Source organism: Neltuma alba, unplaced genomic scaffold, assembly GCF_004799145.2.
Source record: "Neltuma alba isolate B1F8T4 unplaced genomic scaffold, ASM479914v2 tig00010927_pilon, whole genome shotgun sequence".
Lineage (NCBI taxonomy): Eukaryota > Viridiplantae > Streptophyta > Magnoliopsida > Fabales > Fabaceae > Neltuma > Neltuma alba.
Window position 1 is genome coordinate 439,805 of NW_021635703.1, and position 22,676 is coordinate 462,480.

Sequence of the window (22,676 nt, forward strand, 5' to 3'; positions counted from 1 at the left end):
GACAAGCGTGTATCTTTTCATATCTTATACCCATATGAGACAAGATTTTCTTTGCCTCATATACACGATTTGGAATGACATTATCGGTTGGAAGCATATCACCGAGCAATTGAAACAATTCCATGAAAATTTTGTCGGTCCACCTATGATTTTCTTTCAAATCGAACAATTTCAACATAGTTGTCAAGCGTTTATATTTAGAACACCCAAGGTATAAAGGTTATCTCTATAAGCTATCATTTACATGTGATTGGGTAAGGAACTCTATCCTAACATCACGAATCATATCACTCATTCTATTATTTATGTCACCCACAACTTCCTCTTCAAGCATTGAAGTTGTTCCTAATTCACCATCCATAGCCATCTTGTATACTAAAGATTAATACCCTCACAAAGCAGGTGGTCCCTGGTATCATCAATACTCAGTCGACTCTCATTTAAACACTTCACATGGGGTAAAAATACATTCCATCTTTGCTAGAAGCATTCCTCTTAGCAAATTCAATAAACTGTTCTACCCCATTCTCGTATTCCTCACTCGTTCTCATAGCACTCATCCAACTATGATCCATTGCGTTACTGCCTAAATAATTTAGACCAATTTAATTCAAAACTAACTTAAAAAATTTATTAAAATTCAGCTCAACTCTGAAAAAATAAAGTAATGCAAAACTAATGATAGTATTTTTATCCAATTAAGCTCAATTCCAACAAAATTAGAACAATGGAAGAAAATTAAACTCGATTATTTAATTCAACACAATTTAAACAAAAATTTTTGGAAAAATTTCCCAACTTTACATGAAAACTATGCCTTTCTCATTTTGAAGAAAAATTGGCAGAGTTTCCCCTTAATAATTGTATCATCATTATAACTCAACACGTATAGAAAAAATTCTGTCGTACACATTTTGACAAACAAATTATATGCATTCATATTCAAACAAGGTTAACAAGCCTTTTACTCTTCAAATTCATTACCCAAATAATGTATACAAGGTTAAAGTTCCTCTTGAATGTAGCACATCAAAAAATATATTTGAACTAACCACACCAATAGAAGAATAAAAACAATAACATTACTCTTGAACTTACCTTCACTACAGATCTTCATTGGCTTGAGGAAGAAGGATGACGAGCTTGATGGAGGAGAGAAGGATGACAAGGTTGAGGGAGAATGACGGAGAGCTTAATAGAGGAGGACGATGAGCCCAGCTACACTATTGTGTTCATGTCGTTCACAGTAAGGCTAGAGAGTTTCAGAGGCAGAGTTCAGGCTGAGTTTACAAGCTAGAAGATCAGAGTTTTATTACAGGAGGGAATTTCAGAGCGAAATGGTGCGGCACTAATCCAGGGCAAATTTTCTTTAGACATGGCAGCCACCTTCTCATCTATTTCATTAAAAACAAACGAGAAGGTAGCGCGCTTCTCGTCTATTTAAAGAAAGAGACGAGTCTCGTCTATTTCTTTAAACAGATGAAAAGCTTCTCATCTCTTTGCTTCCAAACAGATGAGAATATTCTCGTCTATTTCTTTCAAACAGGCGAGAAGTTTCGTTTTCTTTTCTGTTTTCCTATAACAGAGGAGAATAGGAGGTTATTCTCTTCTGTTTTTAAGAACAGACATGAATGGGGAAGGTAAATAGTATATTTCTATAGTAGTGCTCCCATCTTCCATTGTAATGGTGTTTGAAAATTATAAATTTAAAAATCAGAGCACTACTAAGTTGTGACGAATTACAAATGGACCCGTCATGAAAACTGACCTCTACTCCCTAAGTTCTCCATCCGCAAAACTAATGTCTCTTCTCACAAGTTGATAATATTGTGCATGAATAGACCACTCAAAAGAAACCCCAGTAAACTTTCACAACAGTCATTAAGAGAAGGATTGAAAGACACAGGCACAAAGAAAACCTTTATCACAAATACTTGCAAAAGCAAGAAAACAATGAGAAAAGGAGAAAGCGAGTAGTATTAACAAAACAAATGTGGTGAGAAAAAAATAGAATGATAGTAAAACTTGGGGGTTACAGTAGATAAGCATCAGACGACGGTGAGTATTGGTGGCATGTCCTCTCCTTTTTATTATCCACGGCTTTGATGGCACCACTTCTTCCACCTTTCCCTTGTATTAAAATTAAAGAACCCTCGCATGACACTTCTAGCCTCTCTTCTTTGGGGAATCAATACTCAGCCCTTAGGGACTCAATGCTAGAGGAGGAGCCTTTGACTGACCGAGCAAGCTCACGCTCAAGATCTTTCTTATGTGCCCACTTTGCCGATTTCTCCGACTTAGCATGATCACGGGCCTTGGCCTCTTTTTCACGCTGCCTCTTCCAGTTCCTGCGTCTTGCTACATGGTCTTAATAGTGAGCTATGTCCCCCATGCTCATAATCGTTCTGTTGCTTGATTGTAAGGGTATTTTAAAAAAGACAATACATATTTATTATAAATAACTAACTTAACAAACTTTCTTAATCTTTTTAAATTAGTCAACTAACTCTTATATTAATTACAGAAGGTAGTATTAACATGTGGATGATCACTATTTGTTCCACTATTTTTTAACTACCAGCAACCTCCACGATGCCCAAAAATTATAGGCAAAGTAGTGAACCGCCTACCAGTCCTCTGCACAAATTTGAAATTATGGTTACCTGAAGTATAAATAATAATTAATTATGTGGAAAAAAATTGGCAGATTTATCTCTGATCAAAAACTGCCATGTGATTGCCTGTTGGACTCTCTGAAGATAGATTAATAAATTAATAGGTCTATTAAATTTAATACAACAAAATATGGTAACCCTTACGGAAGATAAATTTTTCTTAATTTCATATCTTTAATACATTATCATATGGTTGGCATGAAAAGCAGTATCATATCAGATTTTTTTCCATATCAAAGTGATAATGCAAAAATCATTAAATATTTATAAGGACGTTGGCCAAAAAGCACAAATATTTATGAGGACGTTAGCTCACAAATATTATATTATTTATTTAATCGGGAAAACAATGTGTAAATTATTCAGGAAACAATTTAAAAAATTGGCCCATTTATATAATTTATATTAAATTTCTCAACACTCACAAATCTCAGGAAAATCAAGCTAAATGGAAATATTTCAGAAAAAGGCATGATAAAACTGGAATGGCCATTTAGCAAGCAAATATTATCTGATTTATTAAATTGCAAAATGGAGGATACATTATTTAAGAAATTATTTAAAAAAATTAACACGTTTATCTGCTTCTTTGTTGTGTCACTTGGTAAACTTTTAGATAGCCTTGTTGAGCCTGCTTACATAGATTAAATAGTGGCGCCTTGCTTTTCTTCTCCCTGCTTCATGAATCACGATGCCATTAATCAATTAGATGCTCTAATGCTATTCCTCAAAAAGGTCCGTTTTGGTTTTCTTCAATTGACTTTTTTTTTTCTTTTGAAGACTTGCAAAATAAATTGAGATGACATCATAAAGTTCCAAAATCAATTATTTAAGAGCAAAGGTAAAAATATGACAAAATTTGCCTTTTAAGCTCTATTTTAATGCAGTCATCAATCTTTAATTCAAAATAACAATAATGAATGCAAATTTGCTCACTTTAGTTAATAAAAATTCTCAAAAAGATATTAAATTACATATTAAAATATAGATTTATTAATATACACATTTTTTCCAATGGTAGAGATTGTAAGTTACATATTTAATAGCAATAAAGCAGAAAGACTAGTTTAAAATTTCAGTAAAAACAGATTTTTTTTTTATATTTAGAGACATCACTACGAGAAAGATTATTTCTCATAAAAAATAACGAAAGGAGTTTTTTTCCCCTTGAATTTCCTCATTGTAAATTTCTATAGCATTTAAAGCTCTTCCATTAACATGCGTAGAATTGAAAAAATGAAAACAATTGTAAGGTATAAATTAGTTTAATTGATATGTGAATGAAGTCGATATGTTCCATAATTACTCCTCTGGTTTTGTTTATAAGAGAGAAAGAAAATTTTTTTTATCATATTTACAAGTCCTGTCATTAAATTTTTAACATAAATATACTATTTTACCTTTTGTTAATTATTATTTAGATTGTTACTCATCCGGTCCTTAATATAAGACCCATTTAACTAATTTGATTAAATTAAGGAAATTAGGTAAGTTAGTTAATTATAAGAAATGTGACACGTTTTTCCTAAAACATCATAATCATCTTTCTTAATACCCCCTCTCCCTCTTCTACTTGATTATGATTGAGGGAGTATCTATAGGGGTAATTTAGAGAAAATTGATAAATATGAGAAATGGATCTTATATTTAGGACTAAAACCAACTCAACAATTGGGTCCTATATTAAGGACTGGAAAAGTATTTTGTTTGAAAGCTTATACATACATATATAATTATATGCATAAAATGGGGATAAATTTAAAAAGTTAATGTGTTTTAAACTTCTTTTTGGTTTGTTAAACATGTAGGGAATGATTTGTAAATAAAAATAAAAGAATATAATAAGGCATGATCATATATAGATCTATCCTAAAAGTCCCACCCCTTTTATCGACGAGGAAGTAACCAAAATGGAAGTAGAAGAGGACACCGTAATAGTTAAAACATCCATGGACACCAAGAATTACAAACACAGCTACAATTTTTCCCAGCCCATTGCAATGACATAACAATGATAATGAATATATACAAAATTGTGTGCTTGTATCAATTAGTATATAAGAAAAGAATTATACCCTTTAGTTCCTTAAACCAAATGGCTCAAAGTTGTAACCCCAAATCTTCGATTATGTGGCCACGTCTTTTACCCAAATGTGCATGAGTTGTCATTGTGGTTTCTTTTTCTTTTACCTTTTTTTTTGAGCTATACATAAGTCTTTTTTTATTGTAAGCAATTTTATCAAAACATTATTAAACACTAAATATATGGCCACATGAGTTTTCATTTTTTTTGGCGTACAATAGTTGTCATCAGTTGTCTTGTTCTTTTTTCTTTCTTTTTTTTTGCTAAAGCATAGATATTCTCCTATTGGAGGCAATCCTATCCGAGATACTGTCAGGTACTAAATGTGGACACCTCTTTCGGCAGGGATTTAAACTTTAGTTCACCACGTTATGAGGGACCAGTCCCTTCTGCTAAACCCAACTCTTATTTGTAGTTGTGTCATTCTTTTGGTGCAACTTGAAACCTGTACGTAATAGCAGCCAATAATAGCACCTGGGCCGAACGTCTTAACTTTCCCACAGTCAGAGCCTTACATGTCCTTTTCATTAAAAGGAAAGATAAATAAAAGCCCTAATTTGACTTTGGTGATAGCCCGTAGCCTTGGAGTCGGCCTCACGGCAATGTTATATCGATATTATTTTTTAGTTTTAGACTTAAATATAAAACTTAATTTTTTATATAAATTTGCAAAGATATCTCTTATTAGAAATGGAATAAATTTTTAATTTTACTTATATTTAAATATATTATTTTCATATTTATATTATATTCTCTCTTCTACTTAATGACTTTAAAGAGAAGCGATATTGAAAATAACTTAATTAATACCCCCTTCAAGTAATTGATAACTAAGACCATCAATTTCTTTCAGATGACTTATAATAGAAATTGGGATATATATATATATACACACACACACACTTTTCTGGTTTTTAATATAAGACCTAATTTTTGAGTTGATTTTTATTCTAAAGTAATATCTATTTCTCTCATATTTATCAAATTTTTTCTAAATTATCTCTATGAATATTCCCTCAACCACAATCAAGTAGGATAAGGAGGGAGGAAAGATATTAAGAAAGATAATTATGGTGTTTTAAGAAAAATATGTTATATTTCTTATAATTAATTAATTTACCTAACTTTCTTAATCTAATCAAGTTAGTTAAATAAGTTTTATATTATGGAGGAAGTATTTTTTTTTTCTTGTCATGTTTGACCCTTGTATCCATGGGGGACAAAAAAGGTTGATGATTACGAACCTCGTCACTACGTTACGCCCAACCAGCGAGATTCATGAAATTCACAGCGTGGCACTTGCATTCTGGATAAAAAGGCACATGAAGGTGTCAATAAAGCTAGGATTACTAGCCGGTCCCGCCCTGTAAAGCCAACGGGCTTAAAAGAACTGACTCTACAAGGTTGGAATTTTAAAACTATCTTAATTTGTAACGCCCAGCCCTTAAGCTGACAGGCTCAGGACTGGCCTACGGGCTTTTGACCCATTTAAAAAAAATGTTATTTTTCATACTTCTCACATTTTTTATCAAAAAATAAAAACAAACTAATAAAATTATTAATAAAAGACATAAATATCATCATATCTTAATATCCATCAATATCCAATAACATCCAAAACATCTATCAACATCCAAAAGTTTCATTGATGGTAGAAATGTACAATTGACAAACCCTGTCATTAATTTTTTGAAATTCTATCATTACTATAATCAATTACTCTTCTTTCATAGTAAAAATATTTATTTTTTCTTCTTTATAGGAATTTTACTTTTAAATTTTACAGTCTGGCTATTATTTTACTTTAGTTTGAGAAGCATTGTTGTTGAAACTCATAAATTTCTAATTTAAGTTATAGAATCACAAGTCCAAATTCACCCATTTTTTAAAATTTAATTGGACAAATTATTGTCTAAAACTAAATAAATCAAATCATTCTGTGAAATTTAATTTCAAAATGATAATAATAAATAAATATTCAAGATATCATTAACAATGTAAAAAAATTAATAATATTAGAATTATATAAAAAATTAAAAAAAATAATAATAAAAGGGCCTAAAGGCTGTAGGGCCTGCCTGTTTAAGCCCTCGACTCTATAAGGCTAGTCCTTTTAAGTCCGTTTCCTATTTGAAGGGGAAAATTTAAAGACCAGCCCTCACAATTTTCAGGCCTAAATGAGCTCAATCTGACAAGTTCGGCCTGTTTTTCTGGCGCTAGGTGTGAAAGCTGGGAACTCTTTAGTCTGGATTGTGATGATGTTGACAACCCAACCATAAGCTGATAACAAAAGCTACAAGTCTCAATTATATATCTTCTTGTGGGGATAAAAAAGTTTCCTATCAATAAAATTAGGCACGGTTGGCCAAAAAAAGAAAATGGGCATGCTTTTGTGCATGCTTTGGATAGTTTATGCTTGATTACAGTTTTAGCACTTGGCAGGGTACTTGATACAAAGAAATTAGAATCATTCTTAGGACACTTAACGAGATTTCATGATAAGTATTCAATTCAGAATATTGAAAAACAACCAATACTCATCATAAAACAAAAAATTAAATAGTTTTTTTTTCATTCAACTTGTATAGAGGGGTATTTATAGGAAGGGTTCATATTATCTATAGTTCCTAAACTATCGTCTTATTTTAGTTTTAGTTCTTGAAATTTTAAATATATGGTTTTGCTCTTTGAAATTTGACTTCATATTTGGTTTCAGTCCCTGAAATTTGAAACAAGTGGTATTTATCCTTGAAATTTAATTGTATTTTGGTTTTGATCCTTATTTCAAGGACCAAAAATCATAAGCCATACTAAAATGAAGTTAAATTTTGAGGAGCAAAACTACTAATTTAAAATTTCAAGGACCAAAATCAAAATAAGGTCAAATTTTAGGGACTAAAACTACTAGTTTAAAATTGTAAGGACTAAGACCGAAATAAGATCAAATTTCATGAACTAAAAATAATACTACCTCCGATCTTTAATATGAAAATTAGTTGACTAATTTGAGTAGATTAAGAAAATTAGTTACATTAGTTATCTGTAATAAATAGATATTTTCTTTCATAAAATATCTTTGTTATTCAAATGCACTGGCTAGAACTATTATTATTACAAAAACTACTTTGAAAAAAGGAAAAATTTCACTGAGGTCCCAAAGACCACAATTTATTTAGAAAAGGTCCCTTGAAATGTCAAAATAAATAAGAAGTCCCAATCGGACTTAAGAGTAATATAATGTAAATAGGACATTACATTATTGTCCTGCCCTTAATTCAAGCCATATCGTGCTCTCTGTTGATCCCTGTTGCAAAATCAACTCCTGAAGCTCCCTGTCTCCTCACTCACTGGCTTGCTCTCTCTCACTCTCCCACTCATTAGATTGCTCTCTCCACTCACTGAGCTCTCTCCCTCTTGCACTCACCCCATATTGGCATTGCCCTTGTTTCTTAGTGCCACTCAAGGTCTCAAGCTCTCTCCCTGTCACAGTCACTTGCAATCAATCCCCCCACTCACCATCCATCGCAATTGCTCCCCCTTCTCACTGTTTGTGGTAATCACTCCCTCTCCCAGCTTCTCAGGCTCTCACAGCCCCTATTGTTATCTCTCCCTCTCACACTCACAGCTCTTGAAGGTTTCGCATTGTTGTTCCATCTCCATTGAAGGTTAGTGTGATTTGATTTTGGTCCAACTGGTATTGTTGTTGAGAAGTATTAAGATTTAGTGATTAAATAGAGTTGAATCATAAGTAATATATGAAGCTTGGGGTTGTGAGTTTAAGAGGAACAATTTCTTGATAACTTGCAAAATTTTTTGGATTACAACAGAATGTATATTATGATTATAATGTTTAGGAGATAGAATTTTTGTTGTTGTTAATCTATTTCAGAAGTTCATTTTTTAATGAGCTTGGGACGCCTACGGACTTGGAATATAGTTTGATAGTCTGTTTAAGCTATGATGCTGAGTAGTTTTTTTATATTGAGATGGATTATTTATGTTATGCAATAATTGGTATTGGTGGAGTCATGGATTTTGATGTTGCTATTGTTTTTGGGTAGTTTATGTTACAATTTGAATTCCTTGGCTGTTGTAATTGTTTGAATTAGAGAAGGGAATATGAACATCATTATTGGCTAAGATAGTGACAAGCAGTTGGAAACTTATCATGTGATGATAGTATTTTTTTCTTGTTTACAATTCAACAAAATGGCTAAAAAGAGTAAGAGCAAAGATGGGTAAAGGCCTAGGAACTTCTCAGAATACATACTGTTTATTAAAGAATTTTATGAGAAGAATAAGAAGAAGTTTAAGTCTTTTGAAGATAACACTAACTCTATGAAAAAGGCTTAGGGAAAGTTAACAATAGAGGAGAAAGAACAATATGGTGAAAGGGCTAAAGAAATGAGAGTCCCACTGAAAGGGAAGAATTATATTGTTCTTTTCCACACACGATGTGCTTTGGGACAATTTATAGAAGTTTGCAAACACTTCAAGAAAAGTGAAGATAAGATGGAAAAGCTGAAAAAAAAATTGGCTTTGATAAATTGGTTTAAATATGCTACTCACAAATTTATTGAGATTTTTGTGGTGAATTGATTCGTGCATTTGACCCTATAAGTAAGCAAATTTCAATTCAAGGGAAGACACATGAAATAGGGCCCGAAGATGTAAATCCTCTAATGGGTCTACCATTTGAGGGCAGGATATTAAAATAAATATGGAGAATGAAGATAAAACATTTAAGGAATTAGGGAGTGACTACAAGAAAGTACCACACAAAACAATAGGAAGATGGTTAATTGAAGGAAAAGAGGATGAAAAGTTTCATTTTTTTTTATGTATAGTCCTCTTGTGTTCTAGCTCTAGTGTATGGGTCAGTGATAAAGTATTGAAGGTCATGGTGGCAACAAATGATAGTTTGTGATAGTGTGATTGGAGCAGCTTTACTTTCAGAGAATTCTGCAACTCAATTACAAATTTCAAGAAAGGAAAGAAGAAAGGAAAAGTTGATAGGATGAAAAATAAGGGAGGTTACTTGTACTTCTTAACAATTAAGTGTGGGTATGATTCATTTACTTTGATGTTAGTTGTATTGTTAATATGCTATGTGTTGTTATCAATGGGTGTTATGTATGTTGTAATTGGTTGCTCTCTATGTTGTCATTTACTACTCTGTATGTTGTCATTGGCTGGTATGTACATTGTCAAATGCTTATGTATATGTTGTGATTAGCTTATGTGCATGTTGTTCTTGGCATCTGTTGGTTTGTCACTTGCTTATGTATAGGTTGTCATTGGCTGTTGTACATATTGTTATTGGCCTCTATTGATTTGTCACTTGCTTATGTATATGTTGTAATTTGCTGCTGTGCATGTTGTCATTGGCCTTTATTGGTTTGTCACTTACTTATATATAGGTTGCAATTGGCTACTGTGCATGTTGTCATTGGTATCTGTTAGTTTGTCACTTGCTTATGTATAGGTTGTGATTGTTTGACGTGTAGGTTGTGACTATATGCTGTGTATAGTGTCATTCGGTTATGTATGGGTTGTGATTGGCTACTGTACATGTTGTGAATGGCACAAATGTAGGTTGTGATTGTATGCTGTGTATGTTGTAGTTCGGTTAAGTATGGGTTGTGATTGGCTGCTGTGCATATTGTGAATGACACAAAGGTAGGTTGTGATTGGCTGATGTGTAGGTTGTGACTGTATGCTGTGCATGTTGTCATTTGGTTAAGTGTGAGTTGTGATTAGTTGCTATACATGTTGTGAATGGCACAAATATAGGTTATGATTAGCTGATGTGCAGGTTATGACTATATGTTATGCATGTTGTCTTTCAGTTAAGTATAGGTTATGATTAGCTATTGTGCATGTTGTGAATGTCATAAATATAGGTTGTGATTGGCTGATGTGTAGGTTGTAACTGTATGCTATGCTTGTTGTCATTTGGTTAAGCATGGGTTGTGATTAGCTACTATGCATATTGTGAATGGCACAAATGTAAGTTGTGATTGGCTGATGTGTAGGTTGTGACTGTATGCTATGCATGTTGTCAATCAGTTAAGTCTAGGTTGCGATTGGTTGCTGTGCATATTGTGAATGGCACAAATGTAAGTTGTGATTGGCTGATATGTAAGTTGTGACTGTATGTTGTGCATGTTGTCATTCAATTAAGTGTAGGCTGTGATTGGCTGCTGTGCATGTTGTGAATGACATAAATGTAGGTTGTGATTGGCTGATATACAGCTCGTGACTGTATGCTGTGTTTCTTGTCATTTGGTTAAGTGTGGGTTGTGATTGGCTGCTGTGCATGTTGTGAATGGCACAAATGTACTTTGTGATTGGTTGATGTTAGGTTGTGACTATATGCTATAAATGTTGTTATTCAGTTAAGTATGAGTTTTGATTGGCTGCTATGCATGTTGTAATTGCATATATGTAATTGTGATTAGCTTATGTGTAGGTTGTGATTCGCCGCTGTGTATGTTGTTAGTGGCCTCTCTGCATGTTGCCATTATTGTATAGCTAAGTTATCATTTACTTGATATGTAGATTTATTCCCCACAATACTTTTCTTTGGGAAAAGAAAAGGCCTCAAAAAATGAGAATGTCATTATCTATTGGGATGAGGAAAAAGTGAAGGCAAGAGTAAAATTAGAAAAGAATAGTGATAGAGGCGTACTACATGATATTACCAACATTGGTAGGGTTTCATCTAGTGCATCCAATACAGAAATAAAGCTAACCCACCCGATAAGTAAATAATATCGAGCTTATTTTGGTGCTATGTACAATTTGGAGTAATGATTACTTTAATTACTATTATTTTGCAGGAAATAAAAAGAACGTATGAAAGTTTGGTGACCATGGTTGAAGGGTTGGTATCCACAAATGGAGAAGAGTTGGTTTCCCTACAGTCGAGGTTAATGGATGAGAGTGAGAAGGAAGATCTAGTGGAAGCAGTAAGTAGTGAAACTGCTGAAAAAAAACTCAAGTGAAGATGATAAAGGAAACCCAAAAGATTTAATACAAGAGGAAGAAGAGAGTGAACCAGAAAAGATGACAAAGAAAAGGGAAAAAGGTGGCCCACATGAAGAAGAAAGTAATTCTAAAGATGAAGAGAAAGGAGAAGGAAGTGACTCTAGATCAGAGGATGATGGAGAAGAAAAAACTAAAGACAAGCCAAGTGATGCAACAGCAGAAGAGGATAAGGGGGAAAGCGATGATAAGGAGGGAAAAGATAAAATGAACAAGGAAGCATAAGGGCAAGTGGAGGTAAGAAGATCGACACGGGTGAGAAGCCGTGCAATCCAATATCCCTGGTTAGAGGAGGTGAAAAAAGGTCGTGGCAAAAGAAAACTTGATGAGAAAGGAATTATTTGGGATGTGCACAACAAGATGTGATGAAGACAAAGGTGGTAAGTAAGTGTTCAGACTGATTATAATTAGGACAACTGATTGACAATAATTTTAGACATACAACTTAGTTGCTGATTGTTCCTCTTGCTGTAGGTATATTGTAGAGATGTATAGATACTTCCTGACATGTGCTGAGCTTTGCTACCAAACAGGAAATGGCTGAACAACAGTGTAAGATAGTTGTTTGCATAGATAGAGAACTAGCAATATCATTATGATTATGACTAATTGTTTGTGGCTGTGATATAGTTCATGTCTATGGTGGTGAGAACTTTGGTTAGAGATAAAAAAGAAAACTACAATTTTTTCAGTAGGCATATTTTTTCACCGGAGTTAATGCAAACAATGGTCGCTACTCCTCTTAAGTGGAGGCTAGAAAACCACGAACATTAAATCTTGCCGGATAACATTAGAGACTGTGACTTCATATTTGGCCCCACCTTTTCAATCACCATTGTTTTTGTTATGTGATGGAGATAAGAATTATGCATCTCTATGCCCTTGATTCGTTGGTTGATAATTTGACCATGTTCAGATTACAAAACAAGGAAGATGTAATCAAAATGGGGAAGAAACCAAAGAGCTGAAGCAAGGCAAAAGGAAAGGATAGATAGATCTTAAGCAATTAATGGCAATAAGGATTGTATGCACAACTTTTCATTCACTATATTACTTGTTAATGTGCTAAGGTTGCTTATCTACGTAATTGCCATGGTTGTTAATGCCTACTGATTACTTGTCATTCGCTACTGCCAAGGTTGTTAATGCTTCCTGATTACTTGTCATTCACTACTGTCAAACTTGTTCCTTTTTTTTGTTTCTTTTTTCCAAAGAGATTGTTTCTACCAAGTTTTTCGTTTACTGAAGCCAGCACTATTTGACGAAGAGGACAAAATTGACAAGGAAGTCAATACATGTGCAATCTGACACGTGAGTTGTTGTACACACAATGTTCATTAACTAAAGTACTAGTATTTTCTTTACAGGGACTCTTGTGGGGTTTATTTTTGATTTGGTTACAAACATGGGATGGCAGGAAGTATGGTGATCACAGCTACACAATGCTTAAGTACTCCCCTTAAGAAATCCATGATTTGAAGGTTGGATACTTATGGTGGCTTGTAACTCATCAGAACAACCTGCATGGTGATCAAGTGTTGTCTTTACTATGAGGAAACCCCCTAAAGCAAGAGGAAGAAATAAACAACTAGTATATAATGTATTTAGTTTTTTTATTTGATAGCATAATGATAATAGGTGAATGTAAAGTTTAGATTTTGTTTTTTCATTTAACCATATAATGACAGTTGAATGTTAAGTTATGTTAATGTGTATTGACATCGTTTATTGGTTATGAAGTTTTTGTAATGGCATTCATGTATTTTGATAACGACAAAATTCTTTATTCCAAACCTGGATCATATCCAGAAATGAAGACTTAATAAAATTAGATAAACAAATGCTAACCATGATGACATGATAGGTATACATCACAGTCTTCTCTGCTAGATCCATTTACAACCTCAACGGTGGCTATTGATAACCCGAGGAGATGTGGTTAAGAACCTCGGCAGTATCCCTAACAATTCACTCTGTGAGATATTAGAGCTTCTAAAAAAATTTTATTATCAACATATATAATGACCTTAACAATATAATGGGAAGCATTTTGAAGTCATTAGCAGCTTTAAGTGAATCCAATAGGATTACAGCAGATTTTTATTGTAAAGATTCATTTACAACCTCAATGGTGGCTGCTGACAATCTGAGGAGATGTGGTTAACAACCTCAGCAGTGCCTTTGACAACTCACTCTGTGGGATATCACAGCCTCTACATAACATCAAATTAAAACCAAATCATGAAAATCATGTGTTAAGAAATCATTGAACACTGCAAGTAGGAGAAATTGTCACTTTATATCAGTAACTTAATTTAGACTGCTAATGGCAACCCCCATGGCGTTTGATAACAAGTCTATGACAACCTATTAACAAGTACATCAAAACAGAGTTATGATATTATATCATATTACAACCAGATATCATTTACCACTTTATATATATGTACAATATAACTACACCAAATTTACAACCCATTCAAAAAAGCATACAGGTTGCATGTGCGCATAATGACTGAGAACTTGAGGTGTGGGCTATGACATTTACAAAACAATTCTATTACAAGCATTCACAGAAAAAATATATATATAAACAAGCCACCCACCAACAAAGCTCAACTTGGGTTAGGGTTCTAATAAGTCTTCACAATGTGGCTTGCTTCATGGCATCTTCCACAATAGTAAAGTTTTTTATTTTGAAATTGAGATTCAATTCTTCTTTTCTTTGGCCTCCCTAAGAGCCTTTTAGTGATTGATGGTTGTATAAATGTTCGTGTCATCATTTGTATAACTGTGAGAGCTTCAGGATGTCGACAATCATGTGTTGTAATTGGCCACATATTACTTGCATATATTTTCTCTTAGGTAGACAGTTTATGGCAATCATCCATAAATTTATAGACACTACTATGAAGTAACTTTATCACTGCACATACATGTACACAAGGTATTCCACTCATTTGACATGCTAAGCAAGTGCATTTGTGTGTCGTAAGATCATTAGTGACACAAATTATTCCAGTAGGAGATGTAGTGTGAACTTGAACTTGATTGTCTCTACAATATACATTATGCATATTCTCCACTCTTGCTACTTTTTCTTGCAACTTGGATTTAATATTTAGCCCAACGCCATTTGTCCAATTTCCCATTGCCATTTTACTTGCAACTATCTTCTTCGCTAATTTCTCCATATGCTCATGTATGAGAACTGACACATTATGCTTCCTCTCCTTCAAAATCCAAGCATTAAACAACTCTACAACATTAGTAGTGATATTATCCCATCATTTGAAAGGAAATTTGCTTAAAGCCCATCGATTTACATCTCCATGACTCCTAACTCAATCAGCTAATTATGGACAAAATGATCTGAGTTTTTCCATTACAACAACATATTTATCCTCAATCCTTGTGTAGGTGATTCCATCTAGTATTTTCAATGTGACCTCCTTCAAACTACCTAAAACTCATGGCCTGCCTCAATTAATTTTTAAATAATGTGCACTAAAATTTTCTTTCACATGCCTGTAGCAAAAGGCACATCTCTCACCACCAAATACTATCCACACAGCACATATAATGGCATTATTCTGATTTGAAACTATTGTTGTCTCCACTAATCTTGTGATGTCTTTGACATTCTGGAGAAACCAAGCCCAGTCATCATATGTCTCTCTCCTAACTATAGTATATGCTAATAGAAACAATTTATTGTCTACATTATATGTGTCACATCCTGAAAATCTTATGTGGACATAGAGTTAAAAATTTGGATGAGGGCTAATATAGAAAGTAGACAGAGGGATGAAACAACTTTTGATGTTAAAACCCGATAGGAACCGGACTGGCATTTTTAGAATTATCGGTCTACAAAAGGCAAAACGAGAAAACTTGAGAAAAATTCTAAAAAAAATTCCTAAAAAATAGTAAAAATATGAATTGGAGGTTTTGGAGCCTCGATGAAGGCCCTAAAAGTGAAAATGAATTATTATGGAATTTCCTGAATATGGAGGTCTTTCGAGAAAATAGTGAAAAATCAGCAAAAAAATAATTATTTTAATTATTTATAGGTCTCAATAATTCTGGGAAAAATATGGATTAATTATCTAAATATTTATGGAAATTTTTAAAATTATTTTTAGGCCTTAGAAGCATAGGAATTAATTTTTGGGAATTTATTTCCCCATAGTTTTACCGATAAAAAGCCTAATCGGAAAAAATTCAAAATAAATAGTTAGAGGTAGAGAAAATTTCTAAAATTCTTTTAGATCATATACTTATATTAAAAAGGGATTTTTCATGAAGAGAATCAAATTTTTGAATGCCTAAAAAAATTATGAAATGTTACTAGTGAATAGTAACCAATAAAGTTCAAAAATAGTTTGGGATTGTGATTTGGTTTATGGGCTATCTTTTTGGGCCATCCTAAACCATAAGTGGACCCCATATTGGGCCTGTGGAAGGCCTAATTTTTTGCAATATCTGGACCCTTCGTTAAATTGGGATTTAATCTAATTTTTACATAAATATCTTGGAATATTCTAGGATTTGGACACTTGGCTTGATCTGAACTTATTCTGCACTTGATAGCAGCCAAGTGCCCCTCTTAGGTGGCACATTGCACGTCCAAGAGAGGGGGAAGAGGTGGCAGATTTGTGGGTCTATAAATACCCCCTCAAAATACCAAAAATAGGTGGAAAATTGGTAAAACTTGAGGAGGTTCTGTCCAACTAATTTCCTAAGTTGAAAACCAAAATTTGTGAGTGTCTTTGGACAAGAAATCATCAAGTATTCACCAAGGCATGTCTAAGGTTTACTATGGTTAAGATTAAAGCTTGTTTAGTTAGGTTTTTGAATTGAAATTCAAAGGAGAAAATGCTATAACTTTTCGTCCAGCATGCTTATGCCTTAGGAAAGGATAGAAACCTTAAATATAAAGTGGAATAAGCATGTTTAAGTGGTGTATGGATTAATTTTTGAAAGAAAACCAAGTTAGGTTTTCTTAGGGTTCAATTCGGCCAAGAAGAGATATTGGGGTTGGAGTTTGTTTCACCTTGATTGGATGATTCCAATGAGTTTAAAATGTGTTTTTGTGTAGGGAAACACTAAAGGGAAGTGTTTAAAATCATTGGAATCAAAAATGAAATTTTTGGAACATATATGCTCCTATTAGGCCAAGATAGTTTGCAAGAAGAGGAGTTTGATTTTCATAAGTCTGATTGGATATTTGAATTCTACATGAAAAATTGTGTAGGAATAAGCCAAGAGGTTATTGAGATCAAAGGAGGAATAATTATATTAAAAATCAAAGAAAAAGGGGAATTAAGAGAGTTTAATGTTCAATGTTGTGTTCAAGTTGAGTAATTGTTAATGTAGCTTGTATTTATGCTTGGATTAATAGGTTTTGTGGGAGAAAAAAATAAGGAGGATCATATTCCCTTAAGGAGGTCGAGTTACATCAAGAGTTAAGAGGTAGAATTGAATTATAATTTGATTGTTTATCTTGCTTGATTAGTGTGATTATGTTGATTGCTTGAATTGAGGAATTTATGCTGTGATAATGGTTGACTTTATGACATTTGATTGTGCTTTGGCCAAGTGCATAAGAATATGTCAATGTAAAAGTGTTAATGTTCCTCTTTTTGTATGATGCAAAATATGATTTTATGTGACTTGAGGATGTCTTGAAGTTTTATAACATATTACATTATGCCTTCTTGATTTACATGATGATTATAGTTCATTGCTACTGAGATTTTTATGAAATCTCATTCCTCCTATGTTAAATTATGCATCAATAGGGAGTAGACCAAGTATAGATAAGGGCAAAGAATTGGTGTTGAGCTAGAAAGGCCATGGAAATCTTGTGACAATGTATCAAGTTATGTTGTATTTTGTTGAGCTTTGCTATAAGTTTGTAATGAATTATGGATATTGAATAATTTGACATTATATAAACTATAATGCTGTGTGATGATTTATAATCATGGTTTGGGTTGTTGGAGTGGATAGCAAATGGAAAAAGAAAAGAGAAATTTAACAAGTTTTGGTTAAGCGATAAAAATGCCCTAAAAAGAGGCAATATTGTGTCACATAAAAGAATGAGCAAATGGATAAATCTGGACTTAAAATTTGGCATACTTATAGATCTCATTTTTAGCTTTAAAACAAGTGGTAAATCATTAAATTTGGAGTTTTATACCAAGAGATATGCCCTTCCAAATTTGGGCTAAAATACTGAAAAATTAGAAAATAGCCATATAAACAGTGCAACTTGTCAAATTTTTTGGTGCTATTTTGTCATGATCTCAGGCTAATGAGTATTTTTTTTTTCCTTATAAAAGGCATAACAAGCTTTAAATAGAAATTAGAACCACTCAGTTTTGATTTTTTTATATTTAGTTATGAATTTTTAAAATTGGCCTAAAATGATATGAACAGTGAATAACAAACCAAAAATGAAAATTTTAGATTCAAAATTTTCCATACTTAAGGCTTCTGTATTGATCCTAAAGGGTTTCAATTGTTATATAATAAGGTAATAAAGGAGATGTGACACTTTTTGGTACCAAAGCAAAGGTTCTGGCTCTGAATAGTTGCACTATATTAATTGATATGTGTTGTGAAATGTGATTGAATATTTATATGGGTTTTGATCAATATTGTTTGTGAATTGGACTACTCTGGTTGAATTCTGTATTATAAATTGAGTTAAATGCAGGAAAGGAAAGGAAATAGCTTGTTGAGAGAGTAGTGACTCTGGGGAGACGGTAAATCAGAGGATGCCAGGAAAGCCATACCCAGAATAATACCACCCACGTGTTGAAGACCCTGATGATCCTACTCCGCCACTAGGGTATTACCAGTTACTAAGTGAAATAGAAGACATCTACTCTGAAGAGGACTCCAGTGATATCATAGAGCTTGAGGAAGGTGACACCTAAAGTGTTATGAGGCCTAGACCACATCCAAATAAGGCGGGCCCTAGCGTGATCAGGGCAGTACCAATTAGAGCAGTAAAGCCTACACAAATTAGAGCTAAGGACCTGCCAATTAAGAAGAGGCCCCTACGAGTAAAGAAAGACTTCAAAGGGTATGACAACCTTTTTAGAGAATTTATAAAGCTAGCAAACATATCGATCAGACCTAGAATCAGTATGCTACTATCTATCTGGATTACTTCTCCTTGTGGCTGTTGCACAATGAAGTACTAGAGAAGGATCCAGATATAGATGATACCCTTTGGTGTCGGGTACTGATGGATACACTACCAACTACCTGGGTTTGGCAGGAAGAGCTTCAAAAGATCTGTAACTACTCTGTGTCCCTCACTTTTGACCAGTTACTAAACGATCTAGAGATCTTTGTTTATACTTTATTTCCTTTTTCTGCCACTCTGATGTGACTATGGATGACTGTATCATATGGTTGTGATGGGCTATTACTAGAACTTGGATAACTGTTTTGCTAACTATGCTACATATATATATATATATATATGCAAATAGAAAGTTAATATAAAGTATCTTTTATGTAAAATGATAATTCTGTTCCTCTTGTAGTGAAGAATAAGTAACAAAATGGTAAGAATAAAATGACAATCTAGAATGAGGGGAGAATCATCAAGACCCCTTGTCGACCCAATAGAAAGGATTATAGAGAGATTAGAGGACCATGGCTGAAATGCAAGCAACTCAAGCCAAACAAGAACAGGAAAGATGTCACACCTTACTTATATAATACCTTAGAGTCCAATTAGAACCATTTTAAACCACTTTGGATGGCTTTAAGCTCATAAAAACGTAACTGGATGCTGATTTATGAAAAAATATTGTTCATTGCGTAATTTCCAGATTACAGGTCCAACTTTGGAAAGTCATAATTAATTCTAGAAAAATCGTATAGAGTTGTTCCAGAATTCCAGGAGAAAAAATATTAAAATGGACTTATCTCTTGCCAATTCATACAGTTTATTCATTAAACTTTATTGTTCATTTGGTAAAATCTGGAACTTTCAAATTCTGTGCCTCAATTTAAAATTCATATTCCTTATGTATACATCTAATTAAGGTGATCTATCTCTCATTTTAAATCTTAGGATGTGTACTATAAGTCTGTCAAATTTTGTGGCTTTATTCGTTCATTTGATAGATCAAACTGGAGCTCGAAACTATCTTCTCCGGAACCTACGTTTTATCCCTTTACTTGTTTTAATTCCTTTTATTAATTGGGCATACATAGCATGGGCTTACTCTTTCCCATTCATCCTTATACATTTTCATTCATGCCATAGGCATTCTAATCATACACATTGCATCATGGGTATCCATAAACATAATTTACAAAATATAAGAGTTATACATTCATCAACAATCTCATTCATTAACATGAATAATTCTCCACTTTCTTCTCCTTCCTTCTCATGCCATTAATGCCCACCATTGATTGTAAATGAGCAATTATAGCAGCGAAAACATGTCACAATAACATTCAAAAAACATGTACATAGCAACACACAAGCATACAACATCAAGCAATGACAATAGGTAAGTTCACTACCTTATACTTCAAACTTTCCTCTTGCTTTTCCTTTGATTCTCTTGACTTCCCAACCATATGGGCTTTTGCTCAACATCATCAAACACCCTCTTGGATGTTCTAAGATCCTAAACATAACCATATTGATTACATAAACCATTAGGATCAAGAGATTACATAAAGTTTAAGACTAACTTTCTTGAACTTAACCTCTTTCTCTTAAATTTTGGATTATTACTTACAACTTTGATTCCTTAAATCTCTTAGGCTACTTCTACATAATTTTTCATGTAGATTTCAAATAAACACTTAGACTTATGAAAATCCCATCCCACCCTAAAGATCTCATGTTGCCAAATAGGGTTCTTGGAAAACAAAAATTCCATTTTCAATTTTAATACTTCTAAGCTTCCTTTCTTGCTATTTTCCTACACCATTTCACCATTTAAACACATTAGAAGTATCAAATTGAATCAAATGCAACTCTCACCCTATGTTCTCTCCTTGGCCAAATTGACTCCTCAATCATAGGGGTTGGATTTTCTTTCCAAAACTCAATCAAAACCAATAAAATCCTATCATTTTCAAGTGTTTAATCTATGCTTCAAACCCTTGATTAAACTCTTTCATAATTTTTAAAATTTTGGCAGCATCTCCCCATGGGAAATGGCCATCCAAACCAACATAAAATGAAATATAAACAGCCCACAATCATTAACAAAAAGCTTAGGAGCTTACTTTAGTGATTCATTGAACTTAGGTGGACTTTCTCTCATTAGAAATAGCTCTTTCTCTCTCTAAACTCAACAACAACACAACCTCCCCTAGTGATCTCCTCTTGGCCGAAAATGTGAGGATGAGAAGGGCTATTTATAAGCCAAGCATTAACCAATTGCCATCAAAGTTCAAAGGAATTACAATACTTAGGTGTCAAGCTAAGCTTCCTTCTTGAATTTTCTCTTTTCTTCATTTAATTCCAAATGAAATGAATTTTAAAAGTCAAAATTATCTCCAGCCCCATCTTGACAAGTGGCACAATAAGAGCCAAGTAAAAAGGTGTGTACTTTTCATCTTTTTCAACACCATTTTGATGATGAAATAGCTCCGTCTTTTTTTGTATCAATGATCTGAGCTTTCTAATTAATTTCTGTTACATCCTTAACATTTTCTTATCAATTTTTCCTTCCTAAAGAGCCCTCCTCTGCTCCCATAATGAATTTATATCATTAAAAGAAAAGAAAACCAATTTTCTTACTATATTAGTTTTCTTATTTAGGAGTTACTTTTTCAGGTCTCTAGGCCCATTAAAACTTTTCTGAATATTCCATAATCTCTTATTAATCCCATAGAAGCTCCATGAATTTTCTTAGGATTTATCTAACTTCATAAATATTTATTTGGAATTTTTCCAAATAAAACCCCGATTAGAATAACTAGACTTTAAATTCCTTTAAAAATTAACCAGGGGTATTTTGGAAATAAAACCACTTGTAAAATGTCTTATAATTCTCAAGACACCTTATCATTGTTTTCCTGAGTTTTCTAAGACTCAAAATATTTTTCATAATTAATTTTGACAAATTTTCCCAATTAGTCAATATTCAATAATTACTAAAACTTCAATAATTATTGCTTTCCATCATAATTTCAACTTTTAAGCCTCGAATACTATCCAGGAACTTTTTTTCTACCTTTCATAATTATTTGCTAAGTTTTAGAAATTTCTAACATATTTTTCTAATATTTTCATATTTCTTTCTACTATTCTGGCCCTTAAATGCCCTGGGATTTTCATACTCTTAGGGTTAAGATTTCTAAGATGTTACAAAAGAGATGCTTCTATAGCTACAGTAGTGGCGGCAATACTGGCACAATTACAACAACCCGGGTAAGGTATAGCCGAGACAGCCCAACCCGCCTAACAACCATACCAACAACCACAGGAAACAATTCATGTAAGACCACAAACTACAAAAAAGAACATGTATTTTGTAGAGGTTAAAATATGACTTTTCTAGCGGTTATAACCGCTACAAACATTTACAGTGGTTGCACAAACCACTGGAAAATCAAGTGCTAGAACGGGATTTCTAGCGGTTACGTGAACCGCTACACAGTGTGGTCAAAACGCCAAAAAACTTCTAGCTGTTAAAATAACCGCTAGAAAAAAAACAAGTACCGGAAGTAGAAATTTCTAGCCGTTATGAACCGCTAGAAAGATCTGAAAAATTTATAGCGATTAATTAACCGCTAGAAACTTTTGAGCGAAATTTCATTTAGCCGAGAAACAAAAATTTTCATTTTGGCCATAATTTTTAGCGTTATTAACG